The 26616-nt window shown below is 35.6% G+C and overlaps 1 protein-coding gene across 1 annotated transcript in view; it reads right to left on the reverse strand.

Moving 5' to 3' along the window:
• MANEA (mannosidase endo-alpha) overlaps positions 1-8257 on the reverse strand; it is a 67147-nt gene extending 58890 nt beyond the window's left edge. Inside the window, exon 1 of the mRNA XM_060115255.1 lies at positions 8113-8257. The gene's annotated coding sequence lies outside the window, so the exon portion shown is untranslated. The remainder of the gene's footprint in view (positions 1-8112) is intronic.
• Positions 8258-26616: the final 18359 nt, after the last annotated feature.

Genomic DNA, 26616 nt, shown 5'->3' on the forward strand with positions numbered 1-26616 from the left:
TATTGTTATTGTTGGTTTTAATCTAATCTGATAGTCTCTGTCCAATAATTATAGTATCAGCACATTTACAATTCTACAAATGTGGATACTATAGCTTTAAATCTACTTCCTACTTTTATCCTTAAATCTACCCTTACCCTTCTACTTGCTTTCCTTTTGGATTCCTTCTTACCAGCCCTATTTTCTCTCTTATCTTCTTTTTAATTGTTTCATTCTTCCCTATTTCCTTGCTAATCATACAATCTCTTTGCTATTAATTTAGTTATCTTAGTGATTACAAGCATGTACTCTCACTTGTCAAAATCCAGTATGAAATAGAACTTTACTGTTTCTTAAACAATGAAAGCACTCTTAGAAGATTTTGTTTCCTTTATCCCTGCCCCAACTTTAGGCTCCTATTTTGGTATATTTTATTTTTTTACATATACCTTATACCCCTCCAGATATTATATTGTTCTGTACAGTCAATGTTCATTATATTTACCCTTTCCTTTGTTCTTCAGTTGCTCCATCTCCATATTTCCATTTAAAATAATCTCCCTTAGGATGAAGAAATAATTCCCTTTAATAGGGTCTTTGGTGTTGGTCTGCTGATACTCTTTTCATATTACTTTGTTTGAAAGTATCTTTATTTTGCCTTCACTTGGACTTTTTATGTATACACTTCTATATTCGTAATTATTTTCTTTCAGCACGACCCTTATCTTCTGTCTTTGATTGTTTATGATGAAAATCCAACTATTATTTTTTTCTCTTTATTCCTTTAAGGATAACGTATTTTCTTTTTCTCTGGTTACCTTTAATATTTTTTTCTCTTCATCTTTGGTTTTCAGCTGTTTTCCTATGGAATATATAGGAATATGGTTCTCTTAACTTTTATCTTGCTTGAGGTTCAAAGTGCCTCTTCAATCTCTGGGTTGGTATCTTTCCTTAGTTTTGTATTGATTATCTCTTCAAATATTGCTTTTGCTCAATTATTGCTCTCTTGCTCTCTCATCTCTCATTATGGAATATATTACACACATCAGAATTTTATGTCCCATGTGTTTCTTCAATATTTTTTAAAATTTTCCTCCTTTTGTCTCTCCATGGTTGTCTGAATATTTACTTCTGAACTATTTTCAGTTTCCTGATTCTCTTCAGCAGTGATTAATTAATTTCAGTTATAATTTTAGTCATAGAATTTCCATTTGACTCTTCTTGGAGATATCAGTTCTCTGCTAAAATTTTCCATCTTCTTTTTTAACTCCTTGAATTTTTTAATCCCATTTATTTAAAGTCCACCTCTAATAACCTGAATCTGAAATCTGAGGATTCTGTTTCTATTGCCTTTTTGTTTTTTTCCTCTCAATATCTGTACAGTAACTCTTTTTTTTTATAGGCTAGGTTATTTTTTTACTGAATGCCAGACATCACATATGAACATTTTCAGAGACAATGTGAGGCTCTATATATTATTTTCCTTCAGAGAAGGCTTATTTTTGCTTCTTGAAGACTTCTAGGGTAGAGGAAGATTATCTTAATATAATCAGAGATTGAAATCTTCAAAACTAGGTATAAGTCCTTCCGAAGATTTGGTGTATTTGATTCATCTTTACTCCTTTATACCCATGGGTTCTGAAATCAAAGTCACAGGTATTTATCAAGATCCCTCCTCTAGGATTGGCTTTGGAAGGGCCCTGAATTCCAATTTTGGTCCCCAAAGAGCCATGAAACTACCAAAAGCTCTGTTCATTTTCTCAGCTGCCACTTTCTATTTATATTCTCAGCTTCTCTGCAGCTACTTTTGAATCAGAGGTTTTAAATAACTCCCCCTATTTTCTACCCTAATCTCTCAAAGAAAAATTAAGTTTTAGGGCTAGAATCATTCAAATACTTATATAATCCCACCTGAATTCCCTTATATCCTTAGTATAGTGAAAGGCTTTCTATATCTATGACTCAAAATTCAGATGCAATAAATAAAAAACAGATTAATTTAACTACATTAATTTTTAAATATATACATCAAAAGCACTATAAAATAAAGTGAAAGGACAACTGACAAACTGAATGAAAATATTTGCAAGATATTCTGTGTCACTCAAAACTAGAAAAATGTAAATTAAAACCTCACAAAGGTATCATTTCTTATCTATGAGATTGACAAAAAATAAAAAGTATCAAACTACATCCTGTTGGCAAGACAGTGAGAAGCACTCCTATGCATTGCTAGTGAATGTAAATTTGTACAACATTTTTTGGGAATTGGCAATATCTAACAAAATTACACATCCATTTTCCTTTTGACTCAGCAATCCTACTTCATGGAATTTACCTTGAAAATACACAACCAATAGTAAGTACATAAGTTCATATACAGCACTGTTTGCAATGGTAAAATGTTGAGTATTCAGAAAAAAATGAGGAAGAGCTCTTTGAGATGACGGAAAGTGATTTTCTGGATATACTGGCTAAATGAAAAAAGTAAAATGCAAGTAAGAAAAAATACATTTTCTCAAGTGAGCAAAAGAAACACAGAAAAACAAGAATCTAATAAAGTTGATTATCTACAGAGTTAGAAACTGGGTGGAAAATAAGGGGAGATGAAAATGGGGTAGAAGGGTGGGGAATGGAAGTAACTCTTCTCTGAGTATAACATTTTATGCAGTTTTGTCTTTTTGAGCCACATTATATTTCACATATTCAAAACAAAGGAAAAATATTTAATGTTAAACTCCAGTTAGTAAGTGGGTTATTTTTTGCTATGAAACAGGTTAGCAATTCTTAAAATACTTAACGTGTATTGTAAAAATAAGCAATATATGCTGTGAAATGGGGCCCAGGTTTTTCACTGACAAAAAAAAAAAGTGAGTTACAAATGTAGGAAGCGGGAGGCTAAAACAAAACTTGTGTTGTCAGATTGCAATTGGCAGTATCAGTATGGATGTATGGCTTTTAAAAGATCAATAAATAGGAGTGTGTGTGGGGGTAGGTGGGTATGTACACATATAAATACATGCAATTTATTTCCTAGCTCTGTCCACTGAGGGAGTATAGAACCAAAGAAATCCTGGCAGCAATAAACACATCTGATGACAAGACTCTGAATTGTATGTAGCCCTGTCTACTTGATAGAACCAGGTTGATTCCAAGAACGTGGCTGAGAAAGTACAAGATGAGCTTGGGACATCCTGCCAGAAAATCAAGAAGTAGTCAAAAACAATAGAGACATGTCCATAGGACACAGGAGTCAGCTTGAAGGGGCAACTACTGACTAAATCTGGGGCAATTTCAGCATCAAAATAATGACGAAGAATAATAAATTATAGACATTAAAATAAGAATTCATGAATCTATACTGACATTTTTAAAATGTAAAAATAAATGGAATAAAGAAGACATTTTAGAATACCAACTAATAAATTTAGATGGAATAATGGAATTGGACTATCACTATTTGGCTACTACCATAACTGTATCAAGGAAGAATCATTAATGAATATTAAATGAGGGGTTAAAAGAAGCAGGGTTTATGAGAAACAGGATATCTACATATTGGCAAAGCATCTCCCCCCCCAAAAGATATCCAATTAACTACAAAGAGAGACATAGTAACTTAACAGTGCAGAACCTAGCAGACACCACCTTAAACAAGTGATCAAAATTAACTTCAGCAGTTAATTTTAAATAAGTAGATATCTTGAGTCTACAGAGTGGATGCTCTAAGAAGAACACAGAATCACTGCTGTGATATTTCTGTCAGTATTAATCCGGATCTAATCACAAAGATACATCAGATAACATATTAAGATACTCACATACACACATATGTACCTACATATATATATGTATACATATATGCATATATATGCATATGTACACATATTACATATAATATGTATGTAAAATTATATACAATGTAATATACGAGTGTGTATGTGTGTGTGTGTAATGATAAAGCAAATGTGGCAAAATATTACCATTTGGTGAAGTTGCAGGAAAAATATACAGGGATTGTCGAGTTGTTTGTATTATTTTTGAATCTTTTAAGTTAAAATTATTTGAAAATGGAAAAAAAAAAAGACTATCACCAGCAAACTGGAGGACATGAACTCTTAACATAATACCTGCTTATTTCAGGGAAGGACCAACTCATACTGTCCTTAAGCTTTGCACTGCAGGACTCCAGGGACTGATATTCCTATGTATAGAATGTGACAGCGTTATGCATAGGAATAAAGGATGAGACAACCATTTTGACCTGCTTCTATGATTTGTTGTCCTAAAATTTCCAAGTTGTCAAGATAAAAACAAATCCTTTCCTTTACTTAAAGAAGGTAAGAATTTTGACAAGCCATTAAGTAGGAAAAAAAATTATGGATATAATATGATCTCAACTACAGAGAGGAAGGAATTGTACTTAAACATGTATAATGATTACCTCTGGGTAATCATTTACTCAGTGATATTTTCTTATGATGTCTTCTAAAATTAGAACATAATATTTCATAAGGAAGAAAAGTTTGTTTGGAGTAGGTATTTTATGAGGAAATAATCAATGGTAATGAATATTGACAAATCATAAAGAATGGGAGGAATGACTACTAGATTCAGAAATTAGTAAGACATTGATTTTTGAAATGTTGATCAGCTGAACGGGTCAATGCATGGAAGAGTCAGGCTACATAATGGCAAGAATATTGATTTTGAAATCTGAAGATCTAAGCTCAAATCAGCTATGTTGACCTAATTGTGTGACCCTGAGTTTTTTTTAATTGTCTTAAAAGAAAAAAATTAACTGTTCTGTTTTCCGACAAAGTTGTTCTGTAAATCATGCAAGATAACATATGTGAAATAAAATGGAAAAGGGTAATGTTTTAATCAAATGTAAATACTGATCGGATTTAAAAAAAAAAAGAAAAGTGAAGAAATATATGAAACAAATAGTTCTGAGACATTTTTCTATTTGTTAGAGCTATGGATGAACACAAAACACAAAATAACTATTTATAAAAGCTGCATTTCCCCCCCTTTTGCCTCTAAATCTAATTTCTCTTTTCCTTTTATTTAATTCATTCACTTAAAATGTTTATCACATCATTATAGGTGTTCCACTGGCTCTACCCCAACCTCCTGATCTCAGTGAACAATAAGGCATCTCAACCTAAATAAAGGCAGCAAACCACTGTGATTAAAAGCATGGGCTCTGCAGTTCAAATGCCTGGGTTCAAATTCTAGCTGTGCTTTTTTTTAGCCACTTCACCTATACAAGTGGCTTGATCTTTTCCCTGCTTCTTTTCTCATCTTCACGAGTTATTACCTCACTCAGAGGATTTTTGTGAAGATGAAATAAGTTAATGTTATAAAACCCTTAGAATCATTTCTGGCCTAGTGTAACACTGAATAAATATGAACAACTATTTATTCTCATGATGATTATTATTAAAGATGGGTGTCTGGCAAGCAATCAATAACACATAGTTTACTCTCTCTAAATACCTATTCTCCATACAGCTAACTTCTGAAATACTACTCTAATCCTTCAAGACAAGGCTGAACTGTTGCCTCTTCTTGATACCTCTCCCAATGATTCCAGGGTGAAAAGTACTCACTTTCCCACACAGTCTATTATTACACCATTACCTACTTTTTAAATTGGCTTTTTTAATGTATTGTTTCATGCTATTTAATGTATTATACCCCCTACTAGATTGTTCCATAAGGTCCAGAAATGGAGTCCTTACCTTTACACTCTAGTAGAACCCAATATGTCTTACATTTAGTCAGTGGCCATTAATTGTTCAGCTTAAAGAATTTAATTTCTGGCCCTTTTGTTTTTGACATTGGTATTTATTTGGGCAATATTTGTATAAACAGATTCTACTGACTATACATATAGTTGACATGTTCAGTCTATACTAAACATATTATATAGGAAGAATCATAGATAGATAGATCTAATAATTTCAAAAATCCATTTTAATAAAAATTATCATGTCCAACTTAGCAAAATGATGAAACTTGAGATGCCTAGCAGGTCTAACGATTTTTAGTAGAAAAGGAGTGGTAGAACTACTTATTTGGTTTCAACAAAAGAAAGAAGTTTCAGAAATCACCTCAGAGAAAAAAATTCCAAGTTAATTGCAATGCAAAGGTTCCCAAAGTAGTAATGTACTCAATACTCAAGGTACTCGGTAATGAAAATCTAGTATCTGCAAAGGGCAGTTTACATGACATAATAATACATAGAAATAATACGTTCTTTTGAAACTCTATGGCTTCTATGTTTGTGTTTGGTGATTTGGAGGTCTTTTCATCTTTGAAATGATTGTTTTTGACTTGGAGGTCTAGTGAGATATAAGAGATTCAGAATTAGTGTGATATCAACTATGATTTTAAAAAGGATTAAATCCTACCCTGTTACTCAGAAAAGCCAAAAAGATTTCACTTTTTAATTTATTATTATACAGATTTCTGATTGCTTTTTTTTTTTTCTAGCTGTTTCTTAATATTATTTTCTAAGAAGCCATTGTAGAAAAATATAACTAACACTAGAAGACACACTTGGAACTTTCAAAATACGTTTCTGTACCACGAGTTCCTTGCTTAGGTCGGTTTTAATGTAAACACCTGTACCCTTTCGTTAACAGAAATTCAGTTAAGCATAATCTCATCTTTCCATTTGAATCTTCCCAACAACCTATGATGTAGAACTTCTTTTTAATACCATTTTACAGATGACTGAACTAAGGTATAAAGCATTTGGTAACTTTTTCCAAGTCTCTGGGCTAACAAATGGCTAAGTAACCTGTCTGAAGTTAAGCAACTAGCAAGGAGCAGAGAAGTATGGCTCTAGAATTCAAGCTCTTGTCCTCACCTTATTCCACCTTCCTACAACATTTTAGACAAATCAAGTTTAGAGAATATAACACCATAAATTTTGTGACAGATGAAAACTGCTGACATGTGGTCATGTTTTCATTTAAAGATTATGGATTTAGAAAAGAACAGTTATCTGCCACCTACTCATAAACTGTAGTCCAAATTTAATCTGAAGAAAGCTTATTATCTTATCATACACTTAGTATTCATTGTGTGACTAAAAGCCAACAGCTCTGGTAATGTTTTATGCATAAAGCCTGAAAATCCACAAGATTCACTACACAACACTATTTTTTCATGGTTTACATATAGCTCAACATGAAGGGAGTAACACATTGTCATGAAAACGATGTGCAAACAACGTAACTTAATATTACCAATACCTAGATTTTATTTTGTATTTTTCTTGCAAACTATTGTCTAAATACTTTACCATAATCAACCCATTCCAGTCCTATTTGCCTTTTTAAGGTCATATAATTAATATTTTCCTCCCTTGTTTTATGTTTTTAAGCACTTCCGCATTTTCCCTTAACTCTTATCCGCAGGGTCTTGCAACATTGAAACGAAAACAAACTATCCTAACTGCCTAAATTTCAATTTGCTCCTTTAGAAAATGGGAAAAGACACTATTCCAGCAGAGCTGCACCCTGCGATTTAGCAAATGAGAACAGTCGAAGATGATAGTGCCAAACGTGTGAACAGGTGAATGGAAAACCCATTTCTGTCTCGGCCTCCCCACCCTCGCTTTCCTCTCCGGACTGCCGGGCGGCTGGAGACCGGAGCCCGCCACCTTCCTGCTATAGCCGAAGCCCGGTAGGCCTCGACCTTTCCACTTGCCCCCAAGGCTCAAGGCTGAGTTTGGGGACAAAAGGAAAAGGCTCTGAAAGGCTTCCGTCACTCCCGAAATACCCAGCTTGCTGGGGAGGGATGGGAAAACCGAGGCGACAGGAGGTTCCGCTCCAAAGAAGTGGCAGAGACGACGCCAGCAGGGTAGAGATAAAGTAGTATATAGAAGGCAATAAAACTAACCCAGACAAAATAAGGGGTAAGAGTGACAGAGTAGGGTGTCCAAAGGTCCCAAAGCTCGCAGCTTAAAGCCGCCAGCGGCCGGCCGGAGGGGCGCAAGGTCAAATGCCGTCTGCAGGCGAGCAGATTGGCTGGTGGATGAGCGCGCAGGCGCTGGGGGGTGGCCCTGGTGCCGGCCAAAACCTCATCTGCAGGGCCCAGAATCCTCCAGCCACTCACCAGGGTCTAGGAATTCAGCCACCAGTAGAGACTCGGCCGCCCGAGACGTTGAAGCTGGGAGTACAGAGACCCCACGGCGGCCCTGTTGCGAGCCCAAGCAACCCTGCCTCCCGAAGACCGCGCGCAGAGCTTTCCGGGAGCCCCGAGGGGCGGGACCGGGATGGGGCGGGGCTCACTGAGTGGGCGGGTCTCTGGTTTCCCGGCAGAAGCCCCTGGGGTCTGTGAGGGACGGGAAGGGGTGTGGGTGAGAGAAGGGTTAGCATTTTCTGGGCGTCTCGTAGGAATGGAGCAAAGGGGCAGAGTAGAGTTGGGCTGGACTCGCATACTCTTTTCCCAACTAGAGATGACTCATTCCTCTCTTAGAAACTGGTCTTCTAAGGTTCTGCTGGGAAGCTTTCACTAATAAAGGACAACTGTATTTGATGTGAGGTGTCCAAAAGTTGCTTTCAACTGGAGGACACTGGCTGTTTTCAAATTCTTTAAATTAAGGAACCGCTTGCTCTTTAAAAAAAAAATGAAACTTTACTTGGAAGCTAAAAAGTAAACAGAGATGACATTTTTAATTTGCAAACATATTTATAAAATCACGTTTGTGTTGGAATACTTATAGAAATAATTGAGAACAATGAGGCAGCTGCGAAGAGCAAGAACTTTTGAAATAGGGGTTACAGCTGAAGGTTTTTCACCTTACATCAGCCTCAGAAGCCAAGAGAGTTCTCAATTTTGTTTGGTTACATAGTAACAAGGAAATCCTCACAGCCTAGAAGTTGCTGATGCGAACGATTTTGTAAGGGCTCTCCTTAAAATCTCACTGGATTTTTTAAACAAATTTTAATTGTGAAATATACATATGTGAATGTATCTCATATGTGCACATTTTAAAGAATAATAATAAAAGGAATACCCAGGTACCCACTACATACCTGAAGATTCAGAAAAGTACCAGCATTTTTGAAACCTTTTAAGAGGCCTCTTTAAAAGTATCTCTTTCCCTCCCAGCCAGAAATAATTATTATTCTAAGTTTTATATTACTCCTTTACTTGATTTTTTGAAAATAGTTATATATGTATAAGCCCCTAAAAATATAGCTACACTGGTGTTGTATTTTTATGTAAGTTATACTACATCTTTTCCTCTAACTTCTTTTTTCACTGCACATTCAGGTTTTGAGATTCAACTACACACGAATCCATTTCACATGGACTAGGCTGGCACATCATTATCCGTAACACCCACGCTATTGTTAGATTTTAAAACTTTTGCCTGGTGGTAGCATCTGATTGATCTTTTAATTTGCATTTTCCCCCTTGCTAATAGGATTGTGCATCTTTATATGCTTAGTGGCTATTTGGGTTTCTGTGAAATGCCTGTTCTCAATTTTGGCTCATTTTGTTGGCTTGATTGTTTTTGAAAATTAATTTGTTGATAATCTTTATATATTTTTAAAGCTTAAGTACTTCTCTCTTGTCAGTTATATGTGTTACGAATAGCTTCTCTTAGTTTGTGGATTGTCTTTCAACTTTTTACAGTATCTTTTGGTGATTAAAAGCTGTATATTTTAAGGTACTGCTAATTGAATTTAACAATATTTTAGATTATAATTTTGTGCTTTTTGCTTTCTTGTTTACAAGGGTCTTCCCAACCAGAGGCCATAAGCTATTCTCTTTTATTTTCTTCTAAAAGTTTTAACGCTTAATTACTAAATATTTTAGACACAGCAAAGTACAGATAATATAATGAACAACCATGCACTCAACTCTATGTATCCAAACATTTTGCGAGTCCCTTTTCCTTACGTTTCTTCTCTAAAATGTCCTTAGCTATTCTTGTCTCTTTACTTTTTCATATAAACTTTAAGATGAGTCAGCCAAGATCCATAAGAAACCCTATTTGGATTTAATTGGAATGGAATTGGCAGAGGTCTACTGAGGTGTAATGTAGATACTGACTGAATTGTGTCCCCAGACTTTCCCAGACTTACTGGTTTAGAGACGCTAGTGAGTGGTGGTTCTGCCCAGTGCTTTCCATCCTTGTTCACATTTTGTCAAACAGAGAAAATAATATTTTCATGAAACATTGAGGCAAACAGCCTACTCGCAGGTGAACATGGTGGATCTGCGACTCTGACTATCCCAGACCCTATGTGGTAAATCCTAGGGTTCAAGAGAGTGATATATTGGCATACATGTAACACATTAGTGGCACCCTAGATGAGAAGCTCTTCCCTAGCTAATTCATTTCACTTCACCACAACACACCACTATATAGAGTCTTCAGGAAACTGGGGCTCTAGCAGTTATGCTGGGAGATGACTGAAAACCACAATGTATGCCACTGTGGCTTGTGGACAGTTTGGGAAACCACCCATTTGTGGTGTCCATCTATGAGTGAGGACTAGGTTTGGACAATCTCATCAGTGCTCTATATAAGCAAGCCCCTGTTTGTCTTCCGTGCACTAGTGTTATTTCCCAGCTCTGCATCATGTAGTTTTGTTTTATAACTTAGTGCATGTCTTTCTAGTTCTTTTCTTCTCTTGCAGTAATAGGGGATTTGGAAAACGGTGAGATATCACTGTCATTTTGGTCATGAGAGATACATTTTGTCATGTTCCTTTTCTGACTGGCTAGTGAGTTTATACCACTTCAGGCTTTAAACTCCCTATTCTATTTGATTACAGTTTCAAGAGGAATATTAGAATTGTAGCAATAGAATTTGAATGCAGGCCTGTGTGTTCCAGGAAGAAGGGTTTTCTGAGAGTCCAAGTTGATATGTGCCTAGGGACAGCTGGGTCAAGCAGTAACTAGCAAGGCAGATTTTGGTGGCACCAGCCTTTCTGTTATCATATATGGATTTTCAACCCCCTCTTTTCTGTACTATATTTTTTCACAGTAAATTTATAATTAACCATAACTAGCAAATAGGTATGTGTTCTTAAAATAGAGAATATAGCCCTCAGGACCCACACTCTCTTACTTTCATTCTTCTAGTATTCTATGACATTGGAAACATTACTCAATTTCTATTTCTATCAATTTTTAAAACTGATAAATGGGTGACAATAATTTGCCCTAGAGAGAGAGAGTTATCTAAATGGTCAAATTAAAAGCTGAAAGGAGTTTGTGTCCTGAAATTCCCTACTGCACTGGAAAAGACTAGTGTCTCCTTGACAACATAGATTTTGCCATTTTTATCTTTATGTGTCCGGAGCCAACAAAAATTGTTGTCATGTAACCAGAATTCAACAAACAATTTTTGGGGGTGATAATAGAGTGAAAAATTAGGTTACTTAGTCATTATTATTTAACCCTACTTCCCAATATGTTTGTGCTAGTCCCCAAACTGTCCTACTGTCTGTCTCCTTAATACAGTTGTCCCTCAGTATCTGCAGGGGATTCATTGGTTCCAGAACCAACATCCCATACTAAAATCTGTGGATGCTCAAGAACCTTATATAAAATGGCATACTATTTGCATATAACCCAGGAACATCCTCCCTTATACTTTAAATCATGTCTAGATTATTTATAATACCTAAATCAATGTAAACACTATAAAAATAGTTGTAAATACAATGTAAGTGCTATCTAAATAGTTGTTGGAGTACAGCAAATTCAAGTTTTGCTTTTTGGAACTTTCTGGAACTTTAATTATTTTAAAATAATTTTTGATCTGAGTTTGAATTTGCAGATGTGGAACCTACAGATACAGAGGGCCAGCTGTATTTCAAGTCTTTTTTCCCCCTCCAGTCTTGGAAGTTTTATTAGAGTCTCCTAGGCAATCATGCCATTTTCTCTCCACTCACCTGAGATGTCTTCTCAGTTCCTGTCCACATCCTCTCCACTCCCATCAGTCAGAGTTATTTTTTGCAGGGAACAGAAACTGAATCTGGAAGCTAAAACACAGATAGGCTTTATGTGAAAAGCTATAGAGTATAGCATGAAGGTGAAGGCTAGTCCTTTAGGCAATGGCAATGGATAGGAACCCAGAAGGGCTGGGAGTTGGGAGCACAGCTTCATACAACAGTACAGATTAGGACACTAATACTTTCAGGGATGTACTGAACCCTCAAAGTTGTTGATACCACCATGAATAATTAATCAATTCTGCCTGCATTATTTGGCTCATTTCTTCAAGATTCAAATTTTGGGCTGGAATAATCTGCTTAGCTAAGCCCAGTTTATATGTCTGTATCTCCTTAGCTTCCCCAGGTGATGATATTAGAAGGTGGGGCCATGAGAGCACAGCTCTCATGAATGGGATTAGTGCCTTCATAAAAGAGGCTTCAGAGAGATCACTTGCCAATTTCTGCCATGAGGATAAAACTAGAAGTCTAAGACCCAGAAGAGGACCCTCACCTCACCATACTGGCACCTTAATCTTGGACTTCCAGCCTCCAGAACTGTGAAAAATAAATGATGTTTATAAGCCATCTGGTCTATGGTATTTGGTTATAGCATCCCTGGACAAACTAAGACAGCAACTAGACTGGCCAAATATCTTGACAAAGGCTCTTTTCATTCTCTGATTCAAGCACTTGCCCGGATCATGGCACTCCTGAGTGATGGAGATGGGAGAGAGTTCCAGTGTCATACCTTCCCATACAGAGGTGGCAGGATGTTCACCTCTGGTTGACTGGCGCTGCTAGATGTAAATACACCAGTGACTGGGTATGGGCCATCTCTCATGAGGGACACCCTGTTCCTTTCACGGGCATGGTGGCAGTTGAGACAGATGCATGCTTTTCGTTGAAAGCTGGGCCAGCAGGGATATGCAACACTTCCTAAGTGGGGAAACTACTCCACAGGTTGATCCAGAGCCTCTTGGTGTTTTGAGGGAAGGAAGTGTCATGTATTGTGATAGTGTGTTAGTTTCATACCCTAGTCAGCCAAACTGAAAATTTTACACCACTTAAACCCAAGCTTTACAGATTCATTTCCTAAGGCATTAGTGTTTGAGTTTCTTCCTTTCCAGGATGCTTTAGATTCCTTAACCAAATTGACCCAACCTTTCTTCTGCCATAACACCACCCTCTCCTGACATAAAAAAGGAATAGTTTGCAAAGTCACTGGAAAAAAAAAAAAAAAGGCTGCTATTTCTTAAGATAGATGAGCCCACTCATCCTCTGTTTATATATGCGAGTCCACAAGTAATTCTTCTCAACAGTATCTGCTGTAAGGTGATCCTTCTGTGCCTGCTTATTCTAAGTAGCTGGGGATTTTCTGTGCCTGCTTATTATAAGAAGTAGCTGGCAATTTCTCTTAAAAGAAAAGAAGAAAAAACATGCATTTATTCTCTGATAAAAAATTTTTCTGTTAGAGAACCCAATTAAAAAGCAGGTCTGTGCCTTGTACATCTTTTCTTCCTTCCATCATATCAAGCTCCATGAGTGGAGGTACAGAGATGTCTGACTCACAGCTGTGTCTCCTAAATGCAACACATAGTAGGTGCTTGTAGTAGGATGAATAATGGACCCCAAAGATATTTAAGTCTTAATCTCCCCTGAACCTATGAATGTTACTTCATATGGCAAAGGGGACTTTGCAGATGTGATTAAGGATCTGGAGCTAAGGATTACCTGAGTGGGTCCTAACTGTCATCACAACTGTCCTTATAAGTGGCAGACAGAAGGAGATTTGACAGAGAAAAAGGCAGTGTGTTCATTGAAGCAAAATGCTATGCTGCTGACTTTGAAGATTGAGGAATGGGCCACAAGTAAAGAGATGCAAGGAATGCAGCTCTGGACACTGGAAAAGGCAAGAAAACAGATTCTCCCCTAAGTCTCCGAAGGGAGAGTGACCATGCCAACACCTTGATTTCAGCCCAGTGAAATTGACTTCAGACTTCTGACTTCCAGAACTGCAAAAAAATAAAGGTATGTTTTTTTTTTGCGGTACGTGGGCCTCTCACTGTTGTGGCCTCTCCTGTTGTGGAGCACAGGCTCTGGATGTGCAGGCTCAGCGGCCATGGCTCACGGGCCCAGCCGCTCCGCGGCATGTGGGATCTTCCCGGACTGGGGCACAAACCCGTGTCCCCTGCATCAGCAGGCGGACTCTCAACCACTGCGCCACCTGGGAAGCCCTAAATGTATGTTTTTTAAGCTACCAAGTTGGTAGTAATTTGTTCCAGCAGTCATAGGAAACTAATATAGTGTTCAATGAACGTGTTGTGTTGGATAACTGAAGCAATGAACAGGAGGGATTCAGTAAACATTACATTAATTATAAGATGCCCAGGTTGGTCTAAAAATAGTGTGTGAAGAGAAAGACAGTAGATATATTGTATATTCTTTTTAATATAGACCTGAAAAGGTTCTTGGGATGTGAAACAGCATTCTTCAAATATATCCACAGGGTTAAAACTAATTACATTGACTTAACCAGGTGTTTTTATTTACCAAATCTCATTCTGGTTGTTTTGGTTGGCTTTGGTTTGTTGAGATTGCTCCATATGTTAGTTTTATGATAATTGGTTTTATTTAATTATGCATTTATTCAAAATTTGGGGTGGGGGTGACTTCTATAGACTACTTCAATTCATAAGAAATGTCTGTCTTCTAGGGGCTTGCCATCTACCAAGAGATACAGAGCTATACACTGTCAATAATTATATTAATTATCTACTTAACACTGCTTAGGTTACTTCAATAATATTTTAGGGTCCATATGATCAAAAGAGTTTGTGCTCTTATAAGGCAGGCTTTTTTTTCACTCACCTGTGTATTTTTATAGCACCTAGTTCAATGCATTTCATGTAGCAAGTCTTCAAATATATTTAATTGAATTACCTAGTGGCCAAAAATTCATCCTTTATTGATTGAAGAAACAAAGCACTGTGTGTGTGTGTGTGTGTGTGTATTTATTCATGCGGGTTGTAACTTGGTGGTAATATTTTTTTACTCCTGCTTCTTTCAGAATAAATTCTCTGAGTATGTTTAATCATCTTTTGAAATGAGAAAAGTGCAACAATAATAGCAGAACTTATCAAATTGCCATTTATGATTTCACAGAGGAGAAAAGAAATACATATATATGCTTTAAAGTACTATCTCTCAATGATATTTTATGATTCATTAGAAAAATATAATGTGCTCCCAAAAAGATGTATTAAAAACATAGCTTTATACATACATTTTAACTGCTTTTATAGATTTAGAATGTGTTGCAAGATATGAAGTATTTTCATTCTGCAACATTAACTTTTATATTCCCTGCAATTTGCTCATGAAAAGTACAGAAAGAGGTATTAAAAGAATGAAAAAGTATTGACTTCAAAAGTATTTTTCAGATGAGTATCAGTGATATTTATTGCATTAAAAAAGGAAAATGAGGAAATTTTGGATTGGGTTTACCAAGGAATAGAAGATTTTGTCTTCTCCCAAACTTTTCTCCAAAATTTCTTTTGATTTTGATTTCTTCCTACATATGTTCAAAGTCCCCACACAATTCCTCTTCCTAGTTCTATCTCTGCCTCCTGACCTGAGCTTTATTTTCCCCTCCAGCTTCTACTGTGAACAGCTCAGTGATAACCCCTACTTATACTCATCTGCAGGTCTGAATATGCTAACTGACTGGAGGTACCTGGCTTAGGCTCATTAACTCTCCCTTTGATTATATCAGGTTTGCATCTACTGGGGCTATGTTGGGGTTATGGCCACTCAGGATTTTAGCGTGTGGCTGGACAAGATTTCTCTTAGTAGAACAATCTCTTCTTCCACTCCAGACATGCGGTTGCTCTACTTTGCTCTGAAACAGCCAAGAATAGGCAGATGATTCTCATAAAGTCAGGACAAATTGATGCAAAGCTTTCCTCAAACTGCACCCAAATGAGTTTCCCTATTCCATCCGTACACTGGTCCTAACTCTCTGTGGAGCTCCAGAAAACACTATAACCCCACTTCTACAAGAAAGCCCTAAAAATAAATGAATATGTTTCTAATTTTCATTCCAAGTTTTTAGAAAGGAGTATTTTGACCTCTTTAAAAATCCTCTGTATGACTTTGCATCCAGAATAAAGGACTGAGTTGCCAGTGCAGAATACATTCTATTTTCGAAAGTGTTCTTCTGTCAGTGTAGCCTGAGATGCCATTATCAGGAGGAAAGGAAAAGCACCAATTCTTCACATGAACCTTACTTTAAATTTCAAGAGAAAACTTCTGGTGAATGTGACACTGGGTGCACTAATCAATGTGGATAGCTCCCCTTGCCCCACACAAGAGATGCTGCGTAAAATGTAATTGCAAACTGTTTGGTTTTAATATGCAAAAGAGCTGAAAGAAAGAGAGAACTTTAAGTGTCAAAAACAAAGAGAGAATTTAAAGCCAAACAACAAAGGCAACAATATAAATAATAACAACAACTCATTAAGTACAGACAGTTTTAGAAGAGGTACCAAAAAACATTCACATAAACAAGAAAAAAAGTCTCAGGCAAATATGACTACATTTTAAATGAATTGTAGGTACCTGTATTTCATATTTTAAAATATATTTCAAAAGTAAATTTTAATGTAGATTTCAAAATATTTCATGATTTTAAAAATCTAAGAAGAATCTAGGAGAAATTTGGGGATACCTGGTAAGCAAATGTAATTTTAAATAAATTCCCCATGAAAGGCTTCTCTCATAAAGTTTACCTACTCTTTGTGAAAGCTATTCTATTTTATGAGTCTTCTATTGACTGAGGACTTACCTTAACTCACTGCCTATTAGCTGTTATGTGTTCATAAAATATACCAAGGCCCCTTTTATGTTTTTATTTAAGTTACTTATGAACTAATACTCTCAGAACTTGGGGTGGGACAGGTAGTGGCGGTAGGAAGAGGCTAGAGAGTGGAATGGAAATCAGGGCAAGCGTAGGTAACATCATCAACTGTGGTACATGAAGTATCCAATTGCATGTGGACAGTTAGCTGTCCCATCACTTGAGTCCTAGCAGAAAGCTTTGGGATTCAGAAATATGGACCTTTTATTCAAAATTGTATTTAAATATTTTCTGAGTGAATAATTAATATTCTACTGCTAATTCATCATAGACACCAAGAAAATCTACTAGGTCAAGAGGATATTCTCATAAAATCATGTGTGACCCTCTAACACAGGGGCCCCCAACCCCCAGGCCACAGACCACTACCAGTCCACGGCCTGTTAGGAGCTGGGTCGCACAGCAGGAAGTAAGCGGCAGGTGAGTGAGCGAAGCTTCATCTGTATTTATAGCTGCTCCCCATCGCTCGCATTACCACCTGAGCTCCGCCCCCTGTCAACATTATGGTGAGTTTTATAATTATTTCATTATATATTACAATGTAATAATAATAGAAATAAAGTGCACAATAAATGTAATGTGCTTGAATCATCCCCAAACCATCCTCCCACTCTGGTCAGTGGAAAAATTGTCTTCCATGAAACTGGTCCCTGGTGCCAAAAAGGTTGGGGACCACTGCTCTAATGTGTCACGTTAGAATACATGTGAGATGCAAAGAATGAATAATGACACTCAGTAGTCATAAAAGCAGTTTTGATTCCTGGAAAAGGTAAAGGCCATGGCATTAAAATAACTGATAATATCCAGTTTGGGCTAAGATGTGGAATATGGACACTCTCATATATTATTGGTGGAAATGTTAGTTGAAAGAACCTTTTTGAAAGGCAAATTGGCTGCATCTGATAAAGTGGTATATCCACTCTTTGTGTGAGCTATTCTATGTTTAGCAATTTCTTCTACAAAGTTACACCCATAATGTGCAAAGCTGTACGCATAAGTGAGCCCTTTTTGTAAATGACATGAAAAGGTGTCCATGTATATTTTTTAAGAAAAATTAAGTTGCAAAACTATGTAAATAGCTACAGAAATACATTTACATCTGGGTGTCATCTATCACTATCATATCAAATTATCACAAATTTAGTGTCTTGAGCAACACAAATCTATTATCTGACAGTACTGTAGAAGTCATACTTAGGTCTCTTTAGGCTAGGGTCAAAGTACCAGCAGGGCTGCCTTTCTTACTGGAGGCTCTAGGGGAGATTCCCTTTCCCTGCTTATTCAATTTGTTGGCAGAATTCAGTGCCTCACATTTGCATGACTGAGCTCTGCATTTTCCTGCTATAAACTGAGGGCAGGCTCCAGTTTCTAGAGGCCATGGCGTTATTAGGCTAATGGCCTCCTTCCTCCATCGTTGAAGCCAGCAATGGCAGGTCAAGTCCTTCTCATGTCACATTCATCTGACTCACTTGTGTTTTTCTATTGAAGTATAGTTGATTTATAAGATTGTGTTAGTTTCAGATGTGCAGCAAAGTGATTCAGTTATATACATATATATTTTTTTCAGATTCTTTTCCATTATAGGTTACTACAATATATTGAATATAGTTTCCTGTGCTATACAGTAAACACTTATTGTTTATCTATTTTATAAAGTGGTGTGTATCTGTTAATCTCACACTTCTAATTTACCCTCCTTCCTTTCCCCTTTGATAACTAGAAGTTTATTTTCTATATCTGTGAATCTGCTTCTGTTTTGTAATAAATTCATTCATATTATTTTTTAGATTCCACAGACCCACTTGTCTGCTTTTCCTCTTCTACTCTTAAAGACTCATGAGATTGTATTGGGCCCAAGTAAATAATTCAGGATAATCTTCCCATCTCAAGATACTTAACCTTAACTGCATGTGCAAAGTCCCTTTTGTCATGTAAGGTAACATAATCACATGTTCTGAGGAATAGGATGTGGACATCATTGGGGGCTCTTTATTATGCCTACCACAAAATCTATATGTACACTTTATATATATATATAATATATATATACACAAACACACATATATATACACACCTCTGTGTGTATATACATACATATGCACATACATACATATATACAAGCACAGGGGTGAGGAAAGAGAGAGATATAGAGAGAATAACATTGACAATAATAAAAATATGTGTGTATGTAGAACAAATTTCTAGAAATAAACATACCAAACATTTTTAACAGTGGTTATTTCCGGGAATTGGAGTTTTAGTTTTTATGTATACTCTTAAGAATGGTTTGCATTTGTACAATAAGCACACATAATTTTGCACTTAAAAAAGTAAAAGAGCAATAAATTGATGAATGGGGCTTAAGACATGATTAAAATCACCAGCGCTATCTCCTAATATAAACACCTAGGGGAAAAAAATGGTCTCTGAGTAAAATATTTGTTTCTTGAATTATTCATCAAAGTAAATTGGCAGACACTTCACCCCAGGTGTTATATGCCATGAATTGAAGAAATTAAACTTTAAACTACTAATTGGCTGAATTGCTGCATAACTAAATAGACTAGCAATTTTTAACATAGAACTATCATATTAGAATCACTACTATAATAAAAACACTATTACACTGCATTGGTAATAACAGTGTAAATAATAGTTTGTATCTTAATGGTATATATGCTACCATTTTCAAAGCTTTTTCAAAGACATTAATTTTTTTTTAATTCTGAAAATCATTCTACAATATTAAATAGAACAGATAATATTATCATCATTTTTTGGAAGGAATAATATTCAGAAGACCTAGATGGGAGTTGCCCAAGGTCCAAAAGCTCAAAATCATGCAGAAACAAAATAAGTGCTTAGATGTTGTTTTAGGAACTATGTACAAAGTAAAAATAAATATGACTTCTGCTCTAATGAAGTTAACATGTAGGAAGGAAGATAAGACAATTATGTGGGTGGTCACACTCAAGGCAGCAAGTTATAAATATTATAAAAGGGTACCTATGAAGTGTTATAAGAGTTCAGAGAAAAGTAGATTGCTTGAGTATGAAATTATTGGGAGATTTAATCAAATAAGCAGCAATTGAACTGGGCCTTAAATAATAGGTATAGTATGATTTTCCCTAAATAGGAACTAGATTTGAGGTGCAGGAGTATGAGCCCAGGATTGAACAAGAGTGGCCCTCTTAGAGGCAATGACAAAGAGAAGCAAGAGAGAAGTAAATGTCCTTGTGAAATTAGAATTCACATCAGAAGATGAAAGAAACAGATCCAAGATGAAGTCAAGTTTTCAATTCTGGGGTTCCTAGCAATAGTCATGAGAAACATTTCCTTGCCTTCCATTATTACTTCCTAGACCCACTGTAATACGGTTATTGCTCCCAATACTCCTCAGAAATTGTTTTTCTCAAGCTCTCCATGACTTCCTTGCACTAAATACAATAAACACACTTCAGTCTCTACCATAGTTAATGTCTTGGTTGCATTCAGCTCTATAGTTTGTTTCATCTGTGTTGAACACTTTCTTCTTTTGACTTTCTTGACTCCACACTCTCTGGTTTTATATAAAACCAACCCATACAAAGTGCTAACTGCACTCAATGCTCAGTGAACACACACACTCAAAATATGTTAGCTTAGTCCTGTGATTCTTCCTGTTACTCTTCTGATAACCCCACCATCTTCTTTGTAGGTTTCCCTTTCTTGGTTGAGCCCTTAAATACACATCTGGATCCTCTCTCTTCTCATGAAGTGTACTCACTGCTGGCATTCTCCATTCAGTTTCATGGCTTCAATAACCATTACTGTGCTAAGGATCACCAAGGCAAAGTTTCCAGTTCAGATTTTTCTCTTAAACTCTTTCTACTGATTGCTTATGCTTACAAATGCATTAGGAAACTCAAATGTAGTATGTCTAAGATTGAACTCAAAATTTCCTCTCTAACCTGCTCCTCTTCTTCTGTTCCATTTCTCAGGAGAAGGTTGCAGTATAACAAAAAATAAATATTTGGTCTTTGTTCCCCATTCCTGACACACAGCTCCTTAAATCCTTGAAATTTCCTGAGTGATAAGGGTTATAGGAGCATCTTTTATTCTAATGAGGTGACTGATGAAACCTCAGAAAACCCCCTCATCAAAGGGTTTGGAGAGCTACTGGGCTGGTGAACATGTCAAGGGGCTAGGAGTGTGGTACACCTGGAGAAGTCATGTGTCCCTTCCCCTAAAGCTTGCCTTATGCCTTATGCCTTTCTTCCATTGGGTATTCCTGAGTCTCATCCTTTATAATAAAGGAGTAATAGTAAAGTGTTTACCTGATCCTCGTGAGTTATTCTAGGAAATTATTGAGGCTGGAAGATGGAGGGGGGCATATTGTGGAAACCCCCGACTTTCTGCTTCATGGGAAAGAAGTGTGGACAATCTGGTGACTCAGTACTTTCAACTGGAATCTGAAGTGAGGGCAGATTTGTGGACCGAGCCCTTAAACCTGTGGAGTCTGATTCTACCTCCGGGGTTGTTAGTATTAAGAAGTTAACTGAATTGTAGGACACCCAGCTGGTCAGAAGAAGTGTCAGAGAAGACACACACACACACACACACACACACACACACACACACAGAGATATCCTTATACATCCCATTACTCAAGCCAGAAATCTTTGTTTTCTCCCCCTAAAGCCCCAATTAATGAAATCACCATGTCCTTCAAAATATATTTTAAGATCTTTAACTTTTCTCCATCTCTATTGTCGCTACTTCAATCAAAGATTTAATCTCCTCTCATTTGATTCTAAGTGTTCTTTCCTCTGCCTTTGGCCTTTCAATGCAACCTTCACACTGCAGTCAAAATGATATTTCTAAGTTCAAATTTGATCATATAACTCTCTTCTTTTTAATCCTCCAATATTTTCTCTGTCCTTCAGGATAAACTACAAATTGTTTAACACAACTTAAAGGGCCCTTAAGGATTTGGCTCCTGATTACCTTTCCAGTGTGAAAACTCATTACTTCATACCCCTTGCAGTCCAGCTATAACAAACTATTTTCTATTTCTAGGCTTGCTCGTGTGCCACTACCTTTCTTACTTTTATACTTACTGTCCTCTTCACCTGGAACACTCTCTTCTTCTCCCTTTTACATGGCTAAATTACTATTCAAGCTTTAGCACTTAATTTAGATGATACTTTCTTTAAGAAGCTTTGCCTGACACCCAAGTCAAGATTAGGCGCCCCCTTTGTTCTTTCATTCTATCCCAAACACATTACGACTTGGTACTTACCATGCCATCCCACACTTACCTGCTAACTTGTGTGCTGCTGTGTGCATGTCTCTTGATTCTGTGAAAACATCCTCAGAGGAGTGAGCTTGTCTGCCATTTTCACTAATGTACATCCAGCAACACGACCTGATACAAAGAAAGTATTCAATAAATACAACAATGAATGAATGTATAAATGAACAGATGAATGAACAAATAGAGAAGTAGATTTGAGAAGGTAAAAGATAATGAGCTCAGTTTGGGACATGTTGCTTTGACTTAAAAGCATCCTCATGAACCAGAACCTATAGCAAATGCAAAAGTAGATAGTAAGATCTGGGAGTTACACACAAAGCAGAGATGATTGAAGCCACAAAACTAGATGAAACTGTATATAGGAAATACAGAGAAAAAGACGAGAACTAAAAATAAAACATTAGGGAATGCCTGTATCTATTTTTAGGTGAAAACACAGTGATCCTGAAATATGGTGAGTAAAAAGTCCATTAAGGACTCCAGACAAATAAAAATTGATGAGGGTTATGTTTGTCAATGAGAAACTATTCAAAAAGTTCTCACCACAAGAAAAAGAAATTCTGTTTTAATTTTTTTGTGTGTGACAGATGTTAACTGGACTTGTGGTGATCACTTTGTAATATATACAAATATCAAATCATTATGTTATACACCTGAAACTGATATATGTCAATTATACCTCAGTAAAGTAAATAAATAGATAAATAAATATAAATACATTCACAAATAGAACCCATTAGTACACTAAAAAAATACACTACAACACATTTAGATTCATCTTCACAGTGGAATAATAGTTTGACATTAGGGAATTAAAATAGTATACCCTATTTGTTGGTCAAATGAAATTTAAAAATAAAAGTGTCTGTCTTACATTATCAAAAAATTGAGATGGACTCTTGAAGTAAAAATATATGACAAAATGATAATCAAAATACTAATTTCAAATCCTATAATACTCTCTTTACTATCTCTTAGTTTCAAGGATATGGGCTGAAGATGTGTGTCACAATTGAGGCCTCACTCCCTACCACAGGTCAATAACAAGAGACTACTGACCTAAGACAGTTAAGAGTAGCTAGACAGGAAAGTACCCAAAGGGACACTCTTTGTCATGCTTCTCTGATCTGGCAGTTGGCTAATAGCAAGAAGTTTCATTAGAAGAGGGATATAAAGCCTCAGTGTAAGAGTATATCCAAATTGCTTAGACTAGAGTCCATAAATGAAGGCCTACAGATAAAAAGGTACAAGTGCAGGGAAAATATGCATCCATGTGACAGACAGCCAGCAGAGAGGTTTTTGTTTTGTCTTGTTTTTTGTTTTTGTTTTTAATCTTTTCAAAATTCTTACCAATATGGCAAGTTCACAACAAAATGAAAGAGTAACCTATATTAAAAATTTCTGCAGTAGGTAGTGGATACAGTACCAGATGAAGTAACATTAAAAATAAAATTCTCTAGACTCTGATGCTCTCCTCCTCTCTCTTCAGGCAGTTAAACAACTGAATAGGTAATAAAACCTTACACACTGCCAATCCCTTAAATTTAGGTTCTGAGTGAATGATCAAATGCGGCCCACTAAATAGAAGAAGATTTAAGGAGAATTCAACCAAATTCTTGTAGCAGATAAGTCACTCATCTGCAACTTGTAAATGACATTCTCTCTGGGCTGTCAAAGTACTGGAAGCTATCCTTTCCTTATGAACTCAACTGGCAGCCAGAATACAAGGGAACGAGATTTGGTCCACAGTGGACTTTCCCGTTTGGCATAGTGTGGGTAAAGGTGAAAAACAGACCTCCAGAAGCAAACAGGATGGTGACCACTGACAAAATTAAAAGGCAAAACAACCTGGGTTTTTTTCCCCCTTTGAAAAGATCAAATCTAAAAGCAGAATAATCTTAAAAGTGTGCCAGGCGCATAAGAAAAAAAGATACATTTTACTGAAGTACATGAATAAAGACTTAAATAAATGGAGGTTTACACCTTGTTTCATGTGTGAAAAGTTAACGTTTAAAAACATTGATTTATTCAGTGGATCAACATATTCATTGTTTTTGCAATCAGAATCCCAGGAGTTCCATTTCTCAACTTGATGAAACAATTAAAAAATACAGGTTAGAAAATTAACCAGTAAGAAAATAAGAAAATTTTTGAAGAAAAAATGAAAAGAATCATAGAGCCACAGTAATTAAAATGGTGTGGTTTGGAGGAAAGTACAGTATGTTAGATCAATGAAACTGAATAGAAAATCCAGAAATTTGTTCCTATGTTCCTACTGGCATGTGAAAAATGTGGCATGTCTAATCACTAGGTAAAAAATCGATTAAAAGATAAATGATATCAACTCAATTGAATAACCAGTTTGGTGAAAAGAAAATAGTTAAAATCTGACCTGAAGTAAGAAACATTATAAGAAGATTAAATATTTAAATGTTAACAAAAAATCATAAACACATAAGAAAAATTAGATAATGCTTCAATAATTTGGGCATGGGGCTATATAAAAAGTTCTTACAAATCACTAAAAAGATATACTAGAATTTTAAAAACTGGGTGAAAACCACTCATAAACAGTAGTCAAAAATCAAATTAAAAGGGCTAACACGCATTTAAAAAGCTAAGGCTGGGACCAGATGCATAAGTCTGAATCACACAGACCCCAAGCTTATAAAGGCACCATGCTTGGTATAATATTCTGCTGTCAAAATCTTGAAATTCTTAATATTTTTTTCAACAAAGTCCCTGGATTTTCATTCTGCTCCAAGTCCTGCATATTATGTAGTCAATCCCAATTAATCTTCACATATAATCAACAAAATACAAATCAAACTCCAAATTAAAAAATTCTTTTCAGATTTTAAAAGATTAAAAAACTTTATATCATACAAAATCCATAGTGTAGACAAAGCAGCACTCTCCTACATTTTTTTTCCAACCATTTGCAAACATTCTAGAGCCATATACCATAATTTAAAATGAATAACTTTGGTCCAATTTTTCCTCCAGAATTAAAGGTACAGGAATTAATTGAACCAATATGTAAAACTAAGGATGTTTATCACAGTATTGGTTGTAATAGCAAAAACCATCAGCAAATCTAAATGTGCATAAAATTATTGATTATAAACAGTAAGATATATTTATATAATTGCATATTATGCTTTAATTGAATGTTAGATATATTGTATGTACATATAAAGACATTCGTATGCTATGTAAGGATATATAATGATCTGGAAAGATAGCCTTGATTCATTGCTAAAAGAAAAGCAGGCTAGGTAACTACAAAGGGAGTGAAATGCTGCAGTTAACACTAGAACGCTTTTTACATATATGATAAAAAAAAGTCTGAAAAGAAAAACACAAAGATATTTTTCTCTGGATTACAGAAAATTTTCATTTTGTTATTACATCTTTTGTTTTTTAACAATGAGCTTTTAGTTCTATTAAAATCAAGAAAAAAACATTTTATTTTAAATGAATTAGAATTAGGCCATTTAATTGTGTCTGGGATCATTAAGCATTTAAATATATAACTGCAAAAATAATTCTAATTTGGTGTAAAACAAGGAAAATGACATAAAACATTTTGAAAGAAAAGATAGACAATGTTTAAAAGTTATAAGTTGTTCCAAGCATGCAGATTATACAATTAAAAACTGGAAGGTAGAGTCAAAATTATATTTATTTCCTCATCCTGAAAGGAAGTAAATAAATATACACTGCTTTAGTTTTGACATAGATAATTAAATTAAAGAAATATAGGTTGAATTTTGTTTTTGCAAAGCATAAATGTGGAATAATTTATAAGGATTTTTAGAAGTATGAAAAATTGTACCAGACAGTATGTGATTATGAGATAGAACATAAGGTTGTATGTCTTGAATTGGAGTAAAAAAATAGTACTTAATGTGAAAAATAATAATTGATTTAGATCCAATTTAATTAAAAACAGAATAAAACATACCACATAATGAACTGCCAAAAATTTCAGTCTTTCATCTAAAAAGAAAACACACAGAATGTAGCTGAATCCATATGATGTATTACAGTCATTGAGTTAATTCTCTATGTTGATTAAAATAAAGACATAATCAACAAATTGCTTCCTGATATTCCTTTAAGTTGTTTCGCTTGAAAGAGATTTCAAATGGAGAATAGTAGCAGACATCTAAAGTAAATTCAGGATCACCTGCAGTTTGGCTCTTAGGAGTCTGATGAGTAAAGATATTTTAGTCAAGTGGCTGATGTAAAACCACATTTCTATCATCATTTTTGATTGGAAAGGGGATTCTTGGAGGTAATCCAGCACAATATGGCCATGAAAGTATAACATAATGCCAATTTTATCTGTATATTTGAACTATTAAAACAATTTTAAGGAACAACTTAATGGACATTTACTTTTCTTGCCAAATTCATTTGAAGTTTATTAAGTCATGTTTTCT

The sequence above is a fragment of the Mesoplodon densirostris genome, chromosome 12, assembly GCF_025265405.1.
Source record: "Mesoplodon densirostris isolate mMesDen1 chromosome 12, mMesDen1 primary haplotype, whole genome shotgun sequence".
Taxonomy (NCBI): domain Eukaryota; kingdom Metazoa; phylum Chordata; class Mammalia; order Artiodactyla; family Ziphiidae; genus Mesoplodon; species Mesoplodon densirostris.